This window comes from Engystomops pustulosus, chromosome 4 (genome assembly GCF_040894005.1).
Source record: "Engystomops pustulosus chromosome 4, aEngPut4.maternal, whole genome shotgun sequence".
Classification (NCBI taxonomy): domain Eukaryota; kingdom Metazoa; phylum Chordata; class Amphibia; order Anura; family Leptodactylidae; genus Engystomops; species Engystomops pustulosus.
This window is the reverse complement of record NC_092414.1, coordinates 14,062,396-14,081,891: the sequence shown is the minus strand read 5'-3', so window position 1 is coordinate 14,081,891 and position 19,496 is coordinate 14,062,396. Positions and strand designations below refer to the sequence as shown.

General features: G+C 43.4%; 1 protein-coding gene and 1 long non-coding RNA gene across 2 annotated transcripts in view; one reads left to right on the top strand and one right to left on the bottom strand.

The window, feature by feature from the left end:
• Nucleotides 1-6,482, top strand: part of LOC140126107 (uncharacterized) — a 58,931-nt gene extending 52,449 nt beyond the window's left edge. The window contains exon 3 of the long non-coding RNA XR_011854752.1: nt 6,373-6,482. This is a non-coding gene — a long non-coding RNA (uncharacterized lncRNA). The remainder of the gene's footprint in view (nt 1-6,372) is intronic.
• The window catches only part of TMEM178B (transmembrane protein 178B), a 190,458-nt gene that overhangs the window by 17,007 nt on the left and 153,955 nt on the right, over nt 1-19,496 (bottom strand). The gene's annotated exons all lie outside the window — the stretch shown is intronic.

Sequence of the window (19,496 nt, the reverse complement as noted above, 5' to 3'; positions counted from 1 at the left end):
TGGTCGCAGTCGCCTTTCTAAAAACCTCTGTCTGTAGAAGGCCATCAGGTCTTTTCGTGAGGAGTAGATCCAAAAAGGCCAGTTTATCACCACTGATCTCATGTGTGAATTTGAGGCCAATATTGTTATGGTTTAAATGTTCAACAAAATTTGAAAACTCCAATTTGGATCCACTCCAGATGATCAAAATGTCATCAATAAAGCGTAGCCATAACACTATATGCCCTTGGTATGGATCGGTTATTGATGAAAAGACCATGGTGTCCTCCCACCAGCCCAGGAGCAAGTTGGCGTAGGTTGGCGCACACGGCCAACCCATCGCCGTGCCCCTGAGCTGGTGGTAGTACTTCCCATTAAACAAAAAGTAATTGTGTGTAAGACAAAATTGGAGAGCCTTAAGTACAAATTCATCATGTTGCCTGAATTGGACCCCTCTTGTGTTTAGAAAAAATGACACAGCCTCAAGGCCTCTATTATGAGGGATAGAAGAATATAAGGCCTCAACGTCAATGGAGGCAAGGAGGTATCCCTCATCCATTGTAATACCCTCCAATCTCCTAAGAAGATCCATGGAGTCTTGTATATATACGATGGAAGAGATTCAACATAGGATCTCAGGATTTTGTCTAAGTAAATTCCCAGATTTTGGGTAATGTTCTTAATACCTGATACAATCGGTCTACCTTTTAATGGCTCCAATCCTTTATGGATTTTTGGGAGTCCATAAAAGGTAGCAGTCATGGGGGTCACTGGCTCAAGGAACTTAAGTTCGTTCGTGTCAATTATCCCTTGACTGAAGGCTTCACGCAGTATAGTTCGTAGTTCTCCCAAATATTGAGATGTTGGGTTCAAATTCAAGATCTCATATGATGAACTATCAGTCAGAAGATTCATGCACATCCTCCTGTAAATTTCCTTCCCTCCATCCTCTAGGCCTGAAGCATCACATTTTTTCTCTTGCTGTTTTTCATGTATTTGTTATGAGGATCTTTGGTTATTAAGCTGATTATAAGAAATCCTGTGCTCTCGTCTTGCTTCTCCCTCTTCCCCTCTCACAGCACAAGTCTCATACAAATACTAAAAGGAAGAAAATACAAAAGCATTTTCTCCACTTATACACTAGGGACCAGGTATTATATTTTTGTTGACATGAACCTCCATTGGTTAACTGATCATACAAAATCATGTGCTCCCTCCCTGCTGCTCCCTCTTCCCCTCTCACAGCATGAGTCTCATAGACTTTTGCTACTCTATCTTTCCTCTAGGCACTATTTTGGCCCTGATTGACCACTTTAGACAGTATGCCTGTTAGAAGGATCCTTGGTTGGTTAGTTGATTACAGGAAATCCCCTTCTCCCTCTTCCCCTCTCACAGCATAAGTCTCATACAAATATTAAAAAGAAGAGAGTTCTGCATTCTTACAGGCCCCAGATATTAAAGTGTTGGTCTGGGGTATCCACTTAAGATTGGATGTTTTCATTAGGAGTGTTATTGGTTAGTTAGCTGATCATACGAAATCCTGTGCTCTCTCCCTGCTTCTCCCTCTTCCCCTCTCACAGCATGAGTCTCATACTTTAAAGGAAAGAATTCCTTCCTCCAACCTCTAGGAACTAAACATCATAGTTTTGGCCCTGATTGTCCACTTTAGACAGTTTGCCTTTGTAATAAGGGTCCAGTTGTTTATCTGTTTATAGGAAATCCTGTGCTCTCTCCCTGCTTCCCCTCTCACAGCACAAGTCTCATACAGATTTTAAAAAGGAGAGAATTTTTCTAAATTTTTTAGGCCACGTTTTGGCCCAGGAAGTCCACTTTAGACTGGATATTTTTATAAGGAAGGTCTTTGGCTGGCTAGCCAATCACAGGAAATCCTGTGCTTCCTCCTCTTCTCACTCTTCCTCTCTCACAGCATGAGTCATTTACAGATAAGGAGGGAATTCTGCTCCTTTTTTTTACAGGCCCCATGTATTAAAGTTTTGGCCTTGGTTGGTTAGCTGATCATACAGAATCCTGTGGTCTTTCCATGCTTCTTCCTCTTCCCCTCTCACAGCATGAGCCTCACACTTTGAAGTACAGAATTCTATTACTCTACCCTTCCCCTATCCTCTAGGCACTAGAAATCATAGTTTTGGCCCCACTTGTCCACTTTAGACAGTATGCCTTTGTAATGAGGGTCCTTGGTTAGCGGATTACAGGAAATCCTGTGCTTTCCCCCTGCTTATTCATCTTCCCCTCTCACAGCACAAGTCTCCTACAGATATTCAAATGAAGAGAATTTTGGTTCATTCCTATAGGCCACAGACTTTAAACTGGATAATTTTAATAGGAGAGTCCTCAGTAAGCTAGGGAAAATCCTGTGCTTTCTCCTCTTCCCCTCTCACAGCATGAGTCTCAGAAACTTAAAATTTCCTCATTCTTTAGGCATCACAAAGGCCTCTACATAAGTAAAGAGGACCCTCGTGGTTTAGCTAATCACAGGAAATCCAGTTTGGGGACCTTCAGTGATCAACTGTGACCTCTGGGGAAAGTGTTTGATTTGCCTGCAGCACCCCCACAGGTCAAACTAATTATTACAGTCCCCTATAAAAATAAATGATCTCTCTTTATAATAAATCTAAATATTGGGTCCTGCAGTGGCTCTGAGGGATGTAAAGTAATCATGCCTAAAACTATGGCAAAGTTTTTAGCCGCCAGGGCAGAAGAAAAATCGGTGCATAAGTTTGACAAAGAGAACGTACAGTAATTTCGATACGCGACGCCGAAGTTATAGGTCAGACAATAGGAGAAAAGTCACAATATCGGAGGCGGGAGCCTTTTTGCTTTGGCACGGTGGCGGTGCAGCTGATGGGGGGTACACGGCAGTAAAATGAAGAGCGCTCAGCTTGATTCTATTTAGCGATAAACAGACACGCTGTGTTAATTAAGAGAATTGCGTTTTGCCAGCAAAAAATATCCCGGCAGGGCGTCCGTCCCGCTGATCAAAGAGCAAACTTCCTGATGGAATCTTAAAATGCATTAGGCATGAAATTGCATTTTTGTGAAAAGGGAGGGAAACGAGGGCAGCGGTGAGAGAGAGCGCGTGGAAGGGAGAGATAGGGGACTGACGGAGGGGGCGGGAGCGGACGAGGATGAACGGCTGCGGATAGAGAGAGGGCAAGCGGCGAAGGAGAAAAGGGCAAGAGAGAGGTCTGGGGGCGCCATAGAGTCGTATCGATATGCACTCTATGGGTAGCACTTCTGCCTTGCAGTGCTGGGGTCCTGGGTTCGAATCCCACCCAGGTCAACTACTGCAAAGAGTTTGTATGTTCTCTCCGTGTTTGCAAGGGTTTCCTTCGGGTCCTCCGGTTTCCTCCCACACTCCAAAAACATACTGGTAGGTTGTTTAGATTGTGAGCCCCATGGGGACAGGGCACAATTTGTCATGCTTTGTGCAGCGCTGTGTTATCTGTAAGCGCTATATAAATAAAGAATTATTATTAATATTTTTATTATTTTCCAAAGCAACATAAATATTTGCACCCAAGCAGGTCCTTTAAACAGTAACAGCCACTCCTCACCACACCACTATGTCCCATTTATAATATTTTATATGATTTTTTACGTGAAAGTGGCCTGGTCCTTTAAAATCCTGCTACGTATAGCCACCACTAGGGGGAGCTGAGGAAAAGCGTTGACCCTTGTCCCCCCTAGTGGTAAAACTATAGAGGGCATACATCAAGATCATTTTCTTTTTACACAGAAATTAGTGAGAAACTTCACAAAACGGTTTGTGGTCCCGCCTTTTCCCCGCCTTCACCGTGCCCCTTTTTTAAAAAAAAAAAAAAAAAACGGTAAAAAAAAATAAATCGAACTAAATTTCTGTAAAAAGTTTTGGGGGGAAATGGAGGAGAAACAGACATGAAAAGGGCTTAATACACAACTCCACTGACTTTTGAAAGAAAGGAAAGTAATTCACTACATTACCCTGCGCGTGTGTCGAGATAAATGTATCGTCGTGTGGGGTCCTATATAAGTCACCCTGCGCAATTGGCACAACGCAGGACCCCAAGTCACCCTCAGTGGCCTAGGAGAGGCAGGGCCCCATAGCACACTTCTGAAGGGGCCCCTCTTCCGGCTTAAAAATATACATATTACATTCTTATATATATATATATATATATATATACAGTTCATCACTCATACATAGACATTTATACACTGTTACACACATATAGAGCATATACACATCACATATACACACATACAGTGCCTTATACAGACATACAGCTTACATACACATAAAGTACTGTATATATATACACCATATACACATACAGCATATACAGATCACAGATACAGCATATATACACCACAATGTGCAGCATGTATATAATGGTGCACATCCTCCATTCTTTAGTGTTAGGTCGGATGATGGGGCCCCCTTACACTGTGGGCCCCATAGCAGCTGCTATGGCTTCTACCGCTGTAGTTACGCCCCTGGTCCCCCTGATCTGCTCACATGACCATCCATGTTACACAGACTTGTTATAGGCCTTCTGATAAGGATAAGAAGGAGCACAGGAGCCTCTGTGTAGCGGGAGGTGTACAGAAGGCGGTTTTAATTCTATCGGAAGGCGGAGAGATGGGGGGGGGGATATCCAGGCGGCTTCATTGTGTGTGTAAAAACACATCTCCCGAATGCTGCCTGTACCTGTCACCACATGGAGTCCACTCATCAGCACGTGTAATGCCGCCACCTCATTGTATTATAAAGCCGCCACCATACGCCTCACTTTCTATAAATAGGAGAAAATTGCGTTGAATTTCTTATCCTTTAAGGAAAGTGATTATGCTGCCACTCATGTCTCTTCCAGAGCTCTCTCTGCAGTTTCCGGTTCCTTCGCTACCTCCACAATTTTCTCTTTTTTTTAAACCTGCTTCCTCCGAGCGTCTTTCTTTTAATTATGTGTCTCATTTACTGTCTGCTCACGGCGCATTCATCTGCCGCTGCAGGAAGTTCTCGAAAGTGCGCAATCTATGGATTCCACAACAAGAGGCTTAATAACCACCTGATCAGATCATTGTGCGGGAGAACCCAGGCGTGTATATAGCAGAATACAAGTCTATCTATCTCATATCTATCTACATCTATCTCCATCTATCTCTTACTCGTGTCCTGACGACGTTGGGGGCGACGTTGAGAAGTCAATTGATATCTATGTATCCGTTGACTGTGTATAGACTTGTTTTGTCTATTCTGGTCTTCGAGATTCTGCGCTCCTGCTCAGTACATTAGGTAACCGTTCTCCTGCAGGCTCATGCAAAATAAATGGACTTAAAATATTCACCAGCGACTCTGCAGTTTGCACGGCGGTGGCCTCTGCTCCCCCGCTTTATGCTCTGTGCCTGGTATAAGCAACGGGAACTGAGCAGCCCCGACTTCTCCGCTCTAGTCATTTGATATATCTCACGTACAGTCTGCCGTTATATTCCAGAGTCATAGTCTAGAGGAAAGACTGTGCAGACAAAGTTGAGGTTTTTTAAAGGGGCGGGCGCCTTTAAAGTTACATCGGTCCGGTGACTTTATTGCATGGAATTATTCCTCCAAATCTGAGAGCGTGACTCCAGTAGGAGATATCGACAAATCGTAGACTTCCAACCTTGGTTGTCTGTGCCACTTTCCATACAAAAATGGCTACTAAATTATGAATTAATGGGAATCTATGGGAATTAAATATAACTTATAATAGGTGATGGACACAGCTCCTACTCACTCTTACTGCAGATGTTAGGCAGCAACGGTAAATACATTATTCGGGTTTAGATTAATGGGATCAAAACTCTGAGTGAAATGATGAGGTCTCGTCAAGTCACATTGAAAGTTAAAATATCTGTTGTATTAGAAGCAGATAACACAGGATCACATCACTGATAATAGGTGATAGACACAGCTCCTCCTTCCTCTTACTGCATATGTTAGGCAACATCCATAAATAATTTATTTGGGTTCAGAATCAATGTAATTAGGACTCAGTACAGTAAAATGATGACGTCTCATCAAGTCACATCGAAAGTTAAAATCTCTATTGTATTGGAAGCAGATAACACAGGATCACATCACTGATAATAGGCGATAGACACAGCTCCTCCTCCCTCTTACTGAATGTGTTAGGCAGCATCAGTAAATTATTTATTTGGTTTCAGAATTAATGGGATAAGAACTCGGTACAGTAAAATGATGACGTCTCATCAAGTCACATCGAAAGTTAAAATCTCTATTGTATTGGAAGCAGATAACACAGGATCACATCACTGATAATAGGTGATAGACACAGCTCCTCCTCCCTCTTACTGCATATGTTAGGCAACATCAGTAAATAATTTGTTTGTTTTCAGAATTAATAGGATCAGAACTCATCAATGGGATTAGACGTCTCATCAAGTCACGTCGAAAGGTAAAATCTCTGCTTTGATGAAAGCAGATAACACAGGATCACACCAGTAGTAATAGGTATAGTATTGAAACTTATATATTAAATACAGGATGGGAGAGTTACAATTATAGGTAACATTTCTAATGAAGTAGAGAGCGGCTAGCACAGGATCATATCTCTGGTAATAGGCGATGAGAACAACTACTCCTTCCTCCATTAAATCGCTATTTTTCGTTGGGTTTCCCAAAAATTACCCATTTGCGCCGAATTGCCCCGGGTTTTTGGCGCACGCAATCAGATTGTGGCACATCGGCGCCGGTTTTCACGTGATGGAAATCGGGGGCATGGCCGTTGGAAAACCCGACGGATTCGGAAAAACACAGAATTTTTTAAAAAAATGTGTCGCTTGACAAGCGCTTACCTGCACCCACGATAGGAAGGCGAACTCCGGCGGACTTCAGCGCAGCAGCGACACCTGGTGGACATTGGGCGCACTACCTTAGTGAATCGCCGAAAGACCCGAATCCTCAACGGAGAACGTGCCGCTGGATCGCGAATGGACCGGGTAGGTAAATCTGCCCCAATATCTCATACATAACTAACCACATAGGTAAATTTAAGAAGTTTTTAGTAACCCACCCAAAAAAAATTTGTCATGGGTTGCATAAAGTGGACTAATATATATATATATCAATGATAAAAATTGGCAAATTTTCCTTTAAGAAAAAATTAAACTCCCACCATGCATCAAGCCCTAATAGTTTTTGAGGATAAAAATCTTCTTCGTGTTAAAACCATTTTTGGAAATGGCCTTTTGGAAGTGGCTGCCAGACTCATTTAGCTGTGAACTGTCACCACAGAGTCTTCAAGACAGATATTAAATCCATCCTGCCTCATGACTTAGCTTATAGGAGTATGACTGACACATAGTCACCCTGGTGGGGAGCTTATTATTATACTAATACTATAGCATTGTCAGCTTTGGGCAAGTACTATAGGTAAATCTGCTTATACAGGAGGTCCACAGAAAGTGGCCATTTGTGAGGCCATTTCTGTGTTGAAAATTCAAAAACTTTAAAAAAAAGTTGACATCTGTTCAATACTTAATGATCGGGTTAATACTAATAATAAGGGATCCTTTGGTTTTCACTCTTGATTGGACTTGGCTATAAAGAGTCCCACGTTGGCACGAGGAGACTGTAAGATTATAGCTACAGCCAAAACCAAGACAGCAGCTAATCTATAAAAGCTGCTAATCTATAAGTACAGGCAACTACACCAAGGAGAAACTGAAGCCATACTTTGTAGAAAATTTTTGCACAAATAAAATAACAGGGCTGGTAGAGGGAGAACACACGTTGGCAGGCTTCAATAGATATTGTGTAACCCTGCTGTTTGGGATTGTACAATAAAATGGAAAAAAATGGATAGTGAGCCCTAAAGCTAGACCCATCCAGATGTCCATACCTACATCCCACCCTACCCTAGACGGTAGGTGACAACTGGTCGAAGTTCCTTTCCTTTGCTAAAGTAAGAACACATAGACAATTAACTGGGACAAGCCAACACAAAAAAATGGCTGTATAAATAAGGGTCAAACCCAAGAGAACAATGCAATGAAGAGATAAACAGGGGGTCATAGGACTAGCAAGGGTCAGAGATGAAGTGGAGTACAGAAGTGCAGAATATACTACTAAGCTCCAAAGAAGACTTATAGCAAGCACTGGGAAGTTGGCAGACAGTCCTTTTATGAGAGCCCCACTCCAGAGAGTAATTTGAATGCTCCCCTGACATCCAAACTAAACAGACGAAGAATGTGGGTGGGCAAGTCATCTGTCCATCACAGCTAGCTTAACCGTCCTCTGCCCAGAACAAAGCCAACAGGAGGCAAACAGGTTTGGTGGAAATCAATTAAGACAGCAAGGGATGACATAAGTCAGTGTTCAGACTAGTGCAAAAGTATAATGAGCGAATGAGCACAGATATTACATAAAGTGTAAAAAATTGCATATACTGCAAAAAAAATACTACAGGTTCAAACCCCCTATTGATATTAATTAAAAAACAAAAATAGTAAAAAATTAGCAACCTAATTAATCAAGAATCCGAATTGCAAAATTTGAAGCAGTTCCAGTGACTTGACCTTTCAGAATATCGAATGTAATGCAAACATTGGTGCAAGAAGAGAGGGATTCGTTTAAACCCCAGTCGTGGGGCTGAGGGGCCAGAAGACCAACAGTGGTGAGCCTTTCCTCTGGGAAATCAATATCTCTGCATTTTTAAAGAGGAAACCTCTGCAATAATTACCAGCCTTGTCAATAATCCTAAGCTTTGTTCACTAAGGAGCTCTAAGTTCTGTGTGGATCTCCTCTCTGAGCTAAGTATTTCATGAAAAAGGCTCCATTCTTCCAAAAACAGCGCCACACCTGGCCATGGGGTGTGTATGGTATTGCTCCTTAGCTCTTTTGGGTTAATAGGACTGATCTATCATACCTTACTCCAGGGGTAAACATAAACTCACAGCTGCCTGAGCCCTTCTGTCGAATGGTGCCCTCCCTGCCCCATCCAATAGTAATATAACAGGTTATTTTTTTAGTCTCTTCGCAGTGTCTCACACCAATGCAGACATCAGGTGTGAAGAAACACTACTTTTAGGTGGCAGATTCCGCTTTGTAGCAGATAACTGCGCCCATGATTCTGCCGCCCACTTTGTTGAAGGTGGTGCTGCCTGAGGCAAGTGGCTCAACTTGCCTCATGGCTGGTGTACCCTGCCTTACTCAAGTGAGGTGCAGTCTTCACAGGTGAGCAACTGTTTTTTTTATATCCTGACTAACCTCTTTAAATTGATTGGACCTTGCAACAGACACAGTTTTTTAAAGGATCATCATGCAACTTTTACCCCCGTTTCAGAAAATGGCATGCCCCTTTAGGTTGTAACACACCTCTTTTACTGTCATAGGCACTCCACAAAATGACTTAGAATCCTAATTGGATAAGTGTTACGTTGTAATCTTGCCATGGCCAAGGGGGTTTTCTCATGTTGATATGGTGCAATGCTCCCCGTTTCAGCATTGTGTCTATTGGTTAGCTAGCACAAACTCCCTGCTGGGCAAGAAGTGTTGGTGGACCATTTTGGCCAATCGATGGCCTCCGAGTAACCCAATGACACTTCCGGTTTCTGTTGGCCAGAAGCTGCCATCGCCTGCCATCCCCTTCCACACAGCTCAAAAGTGTAGGCAGACCAACCGGGAGCCGTGGTGTGGCAAAAGGAATACATTGGGGCTCATTTACTAAGGGTCCGAACGCTACACTTACGTCGGGTTTCCCAAATTTTTCCGATTTGCGCCAAATTGCACCGGGATTTTGGCGCACGCGGTCGGATTTTGTCGTATCGGCGCCGGCTTTCACGCGACAGAAATCGGGGGGGCGTGGCCGTCGGACAACCCGACGGATTCGGAAAAGCTGCGGAATTTAAAAAAAGAATTGTGTTGCAAGATCAGCACTTACATGGGAATAAGAAGGTGAACTCCGGCGGACTTTGGCAAAGCAGCGGCACCTGCTGGATATCGGGCGCACGGACCTTAGTGAATCCCGGCAGAACCCGAATCAGCATCGGACAACGCGTGTTCCCCATTATATTATTTCTTAACAAATCTCCAACACCTGTTAAGTTTTCCTTAAAAAAAACAGAAAACCTCTTTCTCCCCGATTCCTCAATCCCAAATTTTTATTATACTTAAGTATTCTCACACAAATCTCACTCCTGAAGATCCCCGACTATCATATAACTTTCCAATGATTTCCATCCTCTCCCCCGACGTCTGCTCCCGTTGACATTTTTCAGACTCGTCAATAACATTTTCAGATTTTTTTCTAAGGTATCTCTTGGATAAGTCAATGTATATTGGTTTTCTTTCTGATAAGTGGGAGGCTGGTCTGGCCCAGACAGAGTGGCATGTCCTACTTACATGTCTGACTTCCTGAGGCCTCGGGAGAGTTAACTCTATAGTCAGGCTTAGAGGATGTAAATAAAACATGAGACATTATAGTACGCTCCGGGCTCCGCGCTGTAATTGACTGAACCGAAACAGAGATACACGAGGAAATTGCTGCTACATGTACTTGGGTTATACCACACATGGTCAGACCTAAATACATAGGTTTCTTTTCCTATGCTGTGTCGAGCTGGAGCGATTCATACTTCGTAAAAAGTACAGATGTCGTAGAGATGATATTGTCTGTTCCTTTTCTGCTATATCCTAAAACCAAGGTTAGAATGGAAACATCAGGACCCCAGAATGCACAGGGACTCTACCAGGTAGGACTTCCTACGGTTGGGTGGGGTTCCTGTAAACTTCTGTAAACCTGGTCAATTTGGAGCAGATAGTCTACGATTTACCTTTGGTTGGAACAAAAGCTCTCAATATTATCAATAATGCCAAGTAAACTCTCATAGGTAGGGTAAATGTAAGGTTTGGGGGGGGGGGTTGGTTCCAAGCCAACCAGACCATGCATGGAAATAGTGAGAAGAGAGCACAGATGTTGCATAGAGAGCTTTGTGGTCTACTTGTCCATTAGTGTTAATGTTCCCGGAAGTCGAGGCCACCAACTCTTCCAATTCGTACTAAAGTTGTCCCGACGGTGGTTATCAGAGGGTTTACTTGGGTCAATTACTCTTCAATTACAGATTGGTCACAGATAGTGAGATGTATAGAAGGGAGAGGCCAATCTAAGGTTCCTAGATTTTGGTAGCCCACCCTCGATCAAACTCTAGAAAATAGACCCTGGTAGACATCAGAATTGGGTTGTCTTCTGCTTGATTTCTGTGTTCTTTACGTAGTTATAGCCTGTGCCCACAGTATGACCCATTGGTTCTCTGGTGGACCTGTCCGACCCTGCTAAGGCATCACTATTGTCTGGTGGGATGCAACGGTGAACAATTTAAGAAGTTCTGGTCTAACCGTTTCAGTTTAGGTAGGAACTTTCATGCAGTTCATGTTGCTTGTCATCCAATTCACAAAACTAAAAAAAAAACATAATTTTTTTTGTTGAAAGTCTAAACCAGGAGCTTTTTTTATTTTTTCATATCTACAGGAAAAAAATTTTGACGCAAGCCATTCACTTCCAGAGTATTGTGAAGCTTACAAAGTCTTTGGAGACACCCCCCCCCCCATCCTCCCAGATTAGTGCAGCGGAGGGAAACAGAGGAGGATATCAGAGCATAAAAAGTAACGCGCCATATCTTGTCTCGCTCGCTCGGAACGAATCTCGTTCATCTTGGCTTCAGAAGCCTCACGGCCGCACATGAAACAACCAATTTATTACAGAAAGAAAACATGTTTGTAGCAGAGAGGAACCTCCATGATACGATTAGAAAGCCTTACATCTGGGCAGCGAGGGTTCCTTCTGAAAGATTTAGCAATTTCTTTACGGGAAAAGTTCCAAAATGTACAGATTATTTTTGACTTATTGAAATGCTAAAGAAACCCAAGAGGTTTTTTTTAGAAAATTATTAGAAAATATATAGAGATGACTCTGTGTTTAAGAAGGCAAAAATAGGTTACGAAGATTGGGTGTCATTTACTAAGGGCCCGATTCGCGGTTTCCCGACGTGTTACCCGAATATTTCCGATTTGCGCCGATTTCCCCTGAATTGCCCCGGGATTTTGGCGCACGCGATCGGATTGTGGCGCATCGGCGCTGGCAAGCACGCGACGGAAATCGGGCCGAACGAAAATCCGACGGATTTGGAAAAACCGCCGCATTTAAAAAAACAAAAATGTGTTGCGGAGCTTGCACTTACCTTCACTCTGCCCGCCTCGGTGTATTCCAGCGCGTTCCGGGGAACTTCAGCGAAGCAGCGCCACCTGGTGGACGTCGGAGTAACTACCTTAATGAATCCCGGCCGGACCCGAATCCACCGCGGAGAACGCGCCGCTGGATCGTGAATGGACCGGGTAAGTAAATCTGCCCCAATGTCTCTAACGCTGGAGGACCTGGTTTGACCATGGATTGTGTATTGATTTTGATGGAAATTGATGCATTACTTAAGTTTTCCTTTGGGGGAGCTGTAGGGAAAAAAAACCACTGTGGTACATCTCAAAAAATGTTTGACGAAGTATAATGATGTGCAGTGATTTAGAAAACTTCACATTTGGATGGGTGGTAAATCAACGCTTGGCTCATTTTGAGGTTGTGGCCATAATTGAGCCTCATCACCCCTCCCCCCCCCCACATGTCTGTACACCCCTTTAATGATTTATGTAAATTCAGGTGTCAAAATTTGATATCTACGTTTGTTTTTCACGGAAGCTTCTACTGTTCTCGAGAGCGCAGATCAGTCAGAGAGACGGCGAGAGTGCGCGTCGTCTGGCACCGTGTTAGAGCATTTTGAAGAGCTGTGAAGTTTTGGTGCGGCCCTCCAGGGATAACTTCTGGGGAGGTGGCATTAATCTGTGTAATACTTCTGCCTGACAGGCTGTCAAGTTAAATGAGCAATTTCCCTTATCATTCTATACCTCCTGGACAAAATTAATTCAGTGTGTTTACCCGCCGCCTTCCCGTCTTTCCATCTATGTCTTCTATCCATTTCCTCGACTCGTCTGAATTGCTGTTTTTTTTTTATCTTCGGGATGTTGCGCGAAGCATCAGTGCTGTGATCTTGTCTGTGTAATTGAGCCTGTATGCACCAAGATATTATGGCATCAAATGGTCAATGAAGAAATTTCCTCATCGGCGTCTACAATGAAGATACTTGACTTGCCGTCGCCAAGAAGGACCTCGCATTGATATGTAAAGATGTGGGTTTAGAAGCCACCAAAGATCAAGCTTGGACATCACTCCTAAAAGCTCTTCGGAAATACTATTTGGTCAGAGCTCGAGTTTGGCAATTCTCCTATAATGCCCCAAAAGCCTTGGGGAAAGGAGAGACCTCCTAGTCAAATATTCCATGTCCAACATCCTAACTAAATTCTTGATTCTTCTCAATCCCTCATTCATCTTCACTCGTGGCCAATGACTGGATGTTGTCTTTGGTAGAGACCACAAGTTAATAGGATTCCACACTCTGGTCTGTACTTGATTAGAGGGTCTGGACTGGGGTCTGTATGTGTTCGAAGGTCCAGTCTTGGGTCTGTATTTTAAGGAGCACTGAGATCTGTATTAGATTTGGAGGTTTGGCTTGGAGTCTTCATTTGTAACACTGGTTTAGGATTTATTTGGCCTCGGTCTGGGGTTTGTATAAATTGGATATTTGGATGGTCTGATCCTCTACTTAGGGGCATGGTCTGTGGTCTGTTTTATGAGTATTCTTACTTTAACCTTTGTTTAGCCAGTTTCACCTGTGGGCTGCATTTATTTCACTGGTCTGGTTAAGGCCTTTGTTTAGGGGTTTCTATTCATTAAGGTAGCCTGGACTGGGGTCTATTTTTATTTAGGGTTCTGGCCTGGGGTCTATTTTTATTTTGGGGTCCGGCCTGGGGTCTATTTTTTTTTTCAAGGACTTCTGAGTTGGGGATGAGTATTAGTTTAGCGGCTCTGATCTGTGACCTATATGTGTTCAACAAGTCTGTTCTGGGGTGTATGTTTTTTTAAGTGGGTTTACTCTGGAACTTTCCATCCATAATTTAAACGGAAATACATATATGGTCTTGAAATACTCTGTGCTGCTGGGGAAACTCTGCTTCCTTAAAGGAAACCTACCACCACGGATCTACCTATTAAGGTAAATCGGGTGGTAGGTGCCTCAATTGTATGTGAGGATAGCGCTTTTAAGGACTGCGCGTCAAAGAGATGCGGGTAGGAGGATCAAAGAAGCTACTGGGACGTGGAGTAGCCGCACCGTGTAGCCTCAGCTCTGGTTACTCCACGCCCCAGTAACCTCTTTAGAAAATTAGCATATTAGGACAATAAAAGTTATAAAAAGACACAAGGGACGTGAGGCTTAGCCCTTAAAAGGGCCATCCTCACATACAATAGAGGCACCTACCACCCGATCTACCTTAATAGGTAGATCCGTGGTGGTAGGTTTCCTTTAACTGTGACCATTGTAACTTCACAGTAGTCTCACGGCCTGTCCAATACAATACGGTTCTTGCAAATTTTAATTTGTACAAGTCACTTTCTCTGACAAAATCAGCACACTACTCTCCTCAAATACTCTGTGCTGCTGGGGAAACCCTGTTTCCTTAACAGTGACGTAATTTCACAGTAAACTTTATTCTCCATGTCACTGCCTATAAAATACAACAAGGTGCTCACAAAGTTTAATTTATACTGGTCACTTTCTCCATCAAAATCAGCACACTGCTCTCTTGAAATACTCTGTGGTACTGGGGAAACCCTTCTTCCGAATCCATGGCCATTGTGACCCCCAGTTGTTGTCTCTGTTGCCCATGTAACTGCCTATCCCATACAGAAATGTCTTCAGAAATTTTAATTTGTATACGTCACTTTCTCTGACAAAATCAGCACACTGTTCCCCTGAAATACATGGTGCTTCTTCAGATCTGACACTTTTCTCCAATTTTGACTTTTACTTTTTGTCAATCCCTTCATCAAATGAAGCCCTGTCATCTGTAAAATGAGTGGACAGGTCACTTTCACCTACAAGATCACCACACTCCCCTCCTGCTGCTGACAACGTTCTCGGAATACAGAGTAGACAATGTTTTTCTATAAATTTTTTGATGGATCGCACACATAAGTTGCACAGAGCAACAGATTAATTCCGCACATCAAATGTTAAGGAAAAAGCATCAGGAAAATCTCCCATGAATTTTTAAAGCTAATGTCGGATCTTTAGCCTGATGCCGCTGAGTGATGGGGAAGGAAGAGATTTCTCTAATTCCAAAGTGACAGCTCATAACCCGACAGGAGGAAGGCGGCATTAAGTCACCGGTGCCCCCTTTTCATGCCAATTACAGTCTGCGGAAAATTTATTCCGCAACGAGATTTGGAGGAGAAAGAGCCAAAGACAAATAGACAGCAAATTAATGAAGAAAGGCGAAGAAGGATGAGCCTGGAGACGGGAAGAGAGCGGCGGCTTAAAACGAGACGCTACAGAGACAAACAAAAACAGGAGGTAACCAGAGACCACACCGAAGCGGCTCGCTATAAGACGTGAGGATCATATATACAGTATATACTAACGTACTAGAGGTCCCATGCTATGTTGATTGTCATGTGAGAGCTTAATGGATTGTCTGGAGGAGTGTAGACTGACTACAAAGAGTATCTCTCACAGTGGAGGACCCCACATTACATGAACAGTCCACTGATTTCTATGGTTAACGGTGTAATACTTCATCAGTCCTGCGGGAGTGCTGCAGGCAAATTGAAGACTTGCTTTTAGGTACAATCACAGGTCATTGGTGCTCATTAGACACATCCGGTCAACAGTTTATCAAGGTTGGGACCTTCTAGCAATGGAGATTGTGAGGAGAGGACAATTGATATTTTCTAGTGGGTACAATTACATCCCTTAAATATTATATCTGTTTATGCCCCTCAATTTGTAACCTGTCCATACAAACTCTTACATCTTTGCTCCTGGCTCCCAGCTCCCCACAAACTTCCATTCTGTTTTCGTAGGGTGCAAGCAAAGCTCTTAATGCCTCCAAAAAGGAAAGCCACTTCCCACTATTTTGCCCCAGTCAATTAAAGTCGACCCCTGGTCATATAACGCACTGTCCCCTAATAAGATGCCAGAGCAATAAAGGTTCCTAAAATGCTTATTCTTTTGAGGTTTTTCCTCACCTCTGTATCTCATGTACCTGACCCGGGCTACTTTCCTGGCTTGTTGATGATCTGCTCATTTCCGGTGTTGACCCCAGCTTGTCTACGACTTGCCAGGCACCACCTCCTGCGTGATTATTGACCTGCACAAACATTTCTGCCCTGACCTTGGCCTGTACAAGTACAACTTTCGCCTGAGGCTGTCAATCATCTGGAGCACTCAAAGGGGTAGCGTCCTGGTGTTTCCATGCAGAAAATTCAGAAAATCTTTATATAAGGGTTAAGGTGGAAACCAAGGTGGACTACTTAGTCAACACCACTTGAAATGGCTTAAAAGACAAACCAGTGACAGAGTATACTATTCCCACAACCTGCTGCTCAACACAGGTGGGAATCCTCCAGTAGGTCTTCGCTTTGACACAAAAACTGGCTCTCGATGTTCATCAGAAGACAACCCCTTCTGAAGAAATGTTGGAGCCAATCACTTACCACTAGGGTATATTTGTTATGGGAAGATTTACAAATACGAAATCAAGTTGGACCTATTCACAGACAGGACCATCTGAAATATAGGTATTGTCCAGCAAGAGGATCTGTCGAACTGGTCTGTTGGGTGACCAAGATTATGACACAATTACCGTATACGTAGATGAGCATCAGAATTGTCTTCTATGGAGGGTCCAAGATGACCAAGACCTTCTCTCTCCAGCTCTGCCCATTGTCCTGGAAACTTCTTCTTCCATCAGAAAACAATCCCTTCCGGTGCAATTCTGGAGCCAATCACATATCACTAGGGTATATCTCTTATGGGAAGATTTACAAATACAAAATCCCGTTTTCCCTAATCATGGCCAGGACCATCCATAATATAGTTATTGAGCAGCAAGAGGATCCATCAGATTGGTTCGTTGGGTGACCAAGATTTGGAGACGATTACTGGATAGATGGATGGTTAGCATCAGGATTGTCTTCTACGGGGGGTCCAAGATGCCCAAGCCCTCCCCTCTCCGGCTCATCGTAAGACAAATAGAACAACACGTCCTCCTGGAAACCTCTTCGTCCTCCATTATCGTAGGAAGAAATATTTTATAAATCCTGTCCAAATTTGCAAAGTTTATTCACTACCATTGTTTTTTTTTTTTCCGGCGTGGAGAGCAAACAATCAGCAGACGCAGTCAATATGCCGCGTTCTGAGCCAGTAAATCTCCGCTCGGGCAAGGCACAGCGGGAAGCCAGCCATAGTCAGAAGCAAGCCGGTGTCCTAGGTGGAGATTAGGAAAATGAATTCAACAGTCAGCAGTGATAAAGAGTCGGCTGGCCGCCTGCACTTAAAGGGGCTGAATCTGTCGTGATTCGTTTTATGTTCCTATAATTGTACTCGAAATGCATGGGGATCATTCATAGTGCAGGAACTGGAACATATACAGAGCAAGAATTTGTACCCAACTATATAATCAAATACTATCAGCATAGAGCCACCACTAGGGGAAGTTACTTAACATTATTAATTAAAGGGGTCTTTCATCCTAGATCCCCCCCCCCAAAAAAAAGTTGGTATTTTCTGCCTGTAGCCTCCCAGGTTGCTACAATCATGTAGAGCACATGAATTGTCTTAAAATATCAATTTACTCGTAGTCCTAGTCAGATGGGCTGAGATCAGGACACGACAAGCAACGTTTGCCTAATTTTGAACAATCTATAACAATTATATAATCAAACACTGTCTGCATACAGCCACCACTAGGGGAGGTTACATAACATTATTAATTAAAAGGGTCCTTCACCCTAGACCCCCCAAAAAGTAGGTATTTTCCACCTGAAAACCCCCAGGTTGATACACTCAGAAAAAGCACACAAATTGGCTTAAAATATCAAATTACTGTATCTAGTAGCAGGTGGTAGTCGTAGTCAGATGGGCTGAGTTCTGGACAGGACAAGTCACGATTGCCTAATCTGGAACAATACCTTTCGAAGGTGTGAAGTGTGATGCTGCTTCACCTAATCCTTTACTAAACGACCTCATGAACAGGATTGCAACCTCTTTAAAGAACAGTAAAGTTAATTAACTGATACACTGGATTCTACATGGTCCTTTCCTGACTACGACTACAGCTACGTTGGAACCATAATTCAAAACTGTTATCCGATTAATGTGCCTCTTCTGTGGCCCTTGGCCCTTTCCTGACTACGACTACAGCTATGTTGGAACCATAATTAAATTACTGTATTTAGTAGTAGGTGGTAGTCGTAGTCAGAAGGGCTGAGTTCAGGACAGGACAAGTCACGATTGCCTAATCTGGAACAATCCCTTTCAAAGGTGTGAAATGTGATGCTGATTTACCTACTCCTTCACTAAACGACCTCATGAACAGGATTCAACCCTTTTTAAGGAACAGTAAAGTTAATTAACTAATACTCTAGATTCTACATGGCCCTTTCCTGACTACGACTACAGCTACGTTGGAACCACAATTTGAAATTTTTAGCCGATTAATGTGTCTATTCTGTGTAAAGAGACCTGGGGATTTCCTACAGGAAAATATATATATATATATATATATATCTCATTTAAGGAGTTTTAGTATGAAGGATCCCATTAAATAAAAACAATAATAATGAGTGAGTGACACAAGTGTTAGACATATGCTCAGTGTCCACATCTCACCACTATCGGTGAATGCTCCTGATTATATAAGACACCCTCTTTTTTTTATACTCTTGACCTTTTATACCTTGACCCAGCCCATCTGACAACGACTACGTACAACTACTTCTGCACTGTTTAATTTCCCATTCAGTTCTATCGGAAACAAACTGAGGGTTTCCCGTAGAAAATCGGCAGATAACAAACAGATCATCGTGGTCCAACCACTGGGAGCCTCACCAATCAGGTCCGACCACTGCGAGTCTCACCAATCAGGTCCGACCACTGGAAGCCTCACCAATCAGGTCCGACCACTGAGAGCCTCACCAATCAGGTCCGACCACTGGAAGCCTCACCAATCAGGTCCGACCACTGGAAGCCTCAACAATCAGGTGTGATCACTGGAAGCCCCACCAATCAGGTCCGACCACTGGGAGCCTCACCAATCAGGTCCGACCATTGGGAGCCTCACCAATCAGGTCCGACCTCTGGGAGCCTCGCCAATCAGGTCCGACCACTGGAAGCCTCACCAATCAGGTCCGACCACTGGAAGCCTCAGCAATCAGGTGTGATCACTGGAAGCCCCACCAATCAGGTCCGACCACTGGGAGCCTCACCAATCAGGTCCGACCACTGGGAGCCTCACCAATCAGGTCCGACCATTGGGAGCCTCGCCAATCAGGTCCAACCATTGGGAGCCTCGCCAA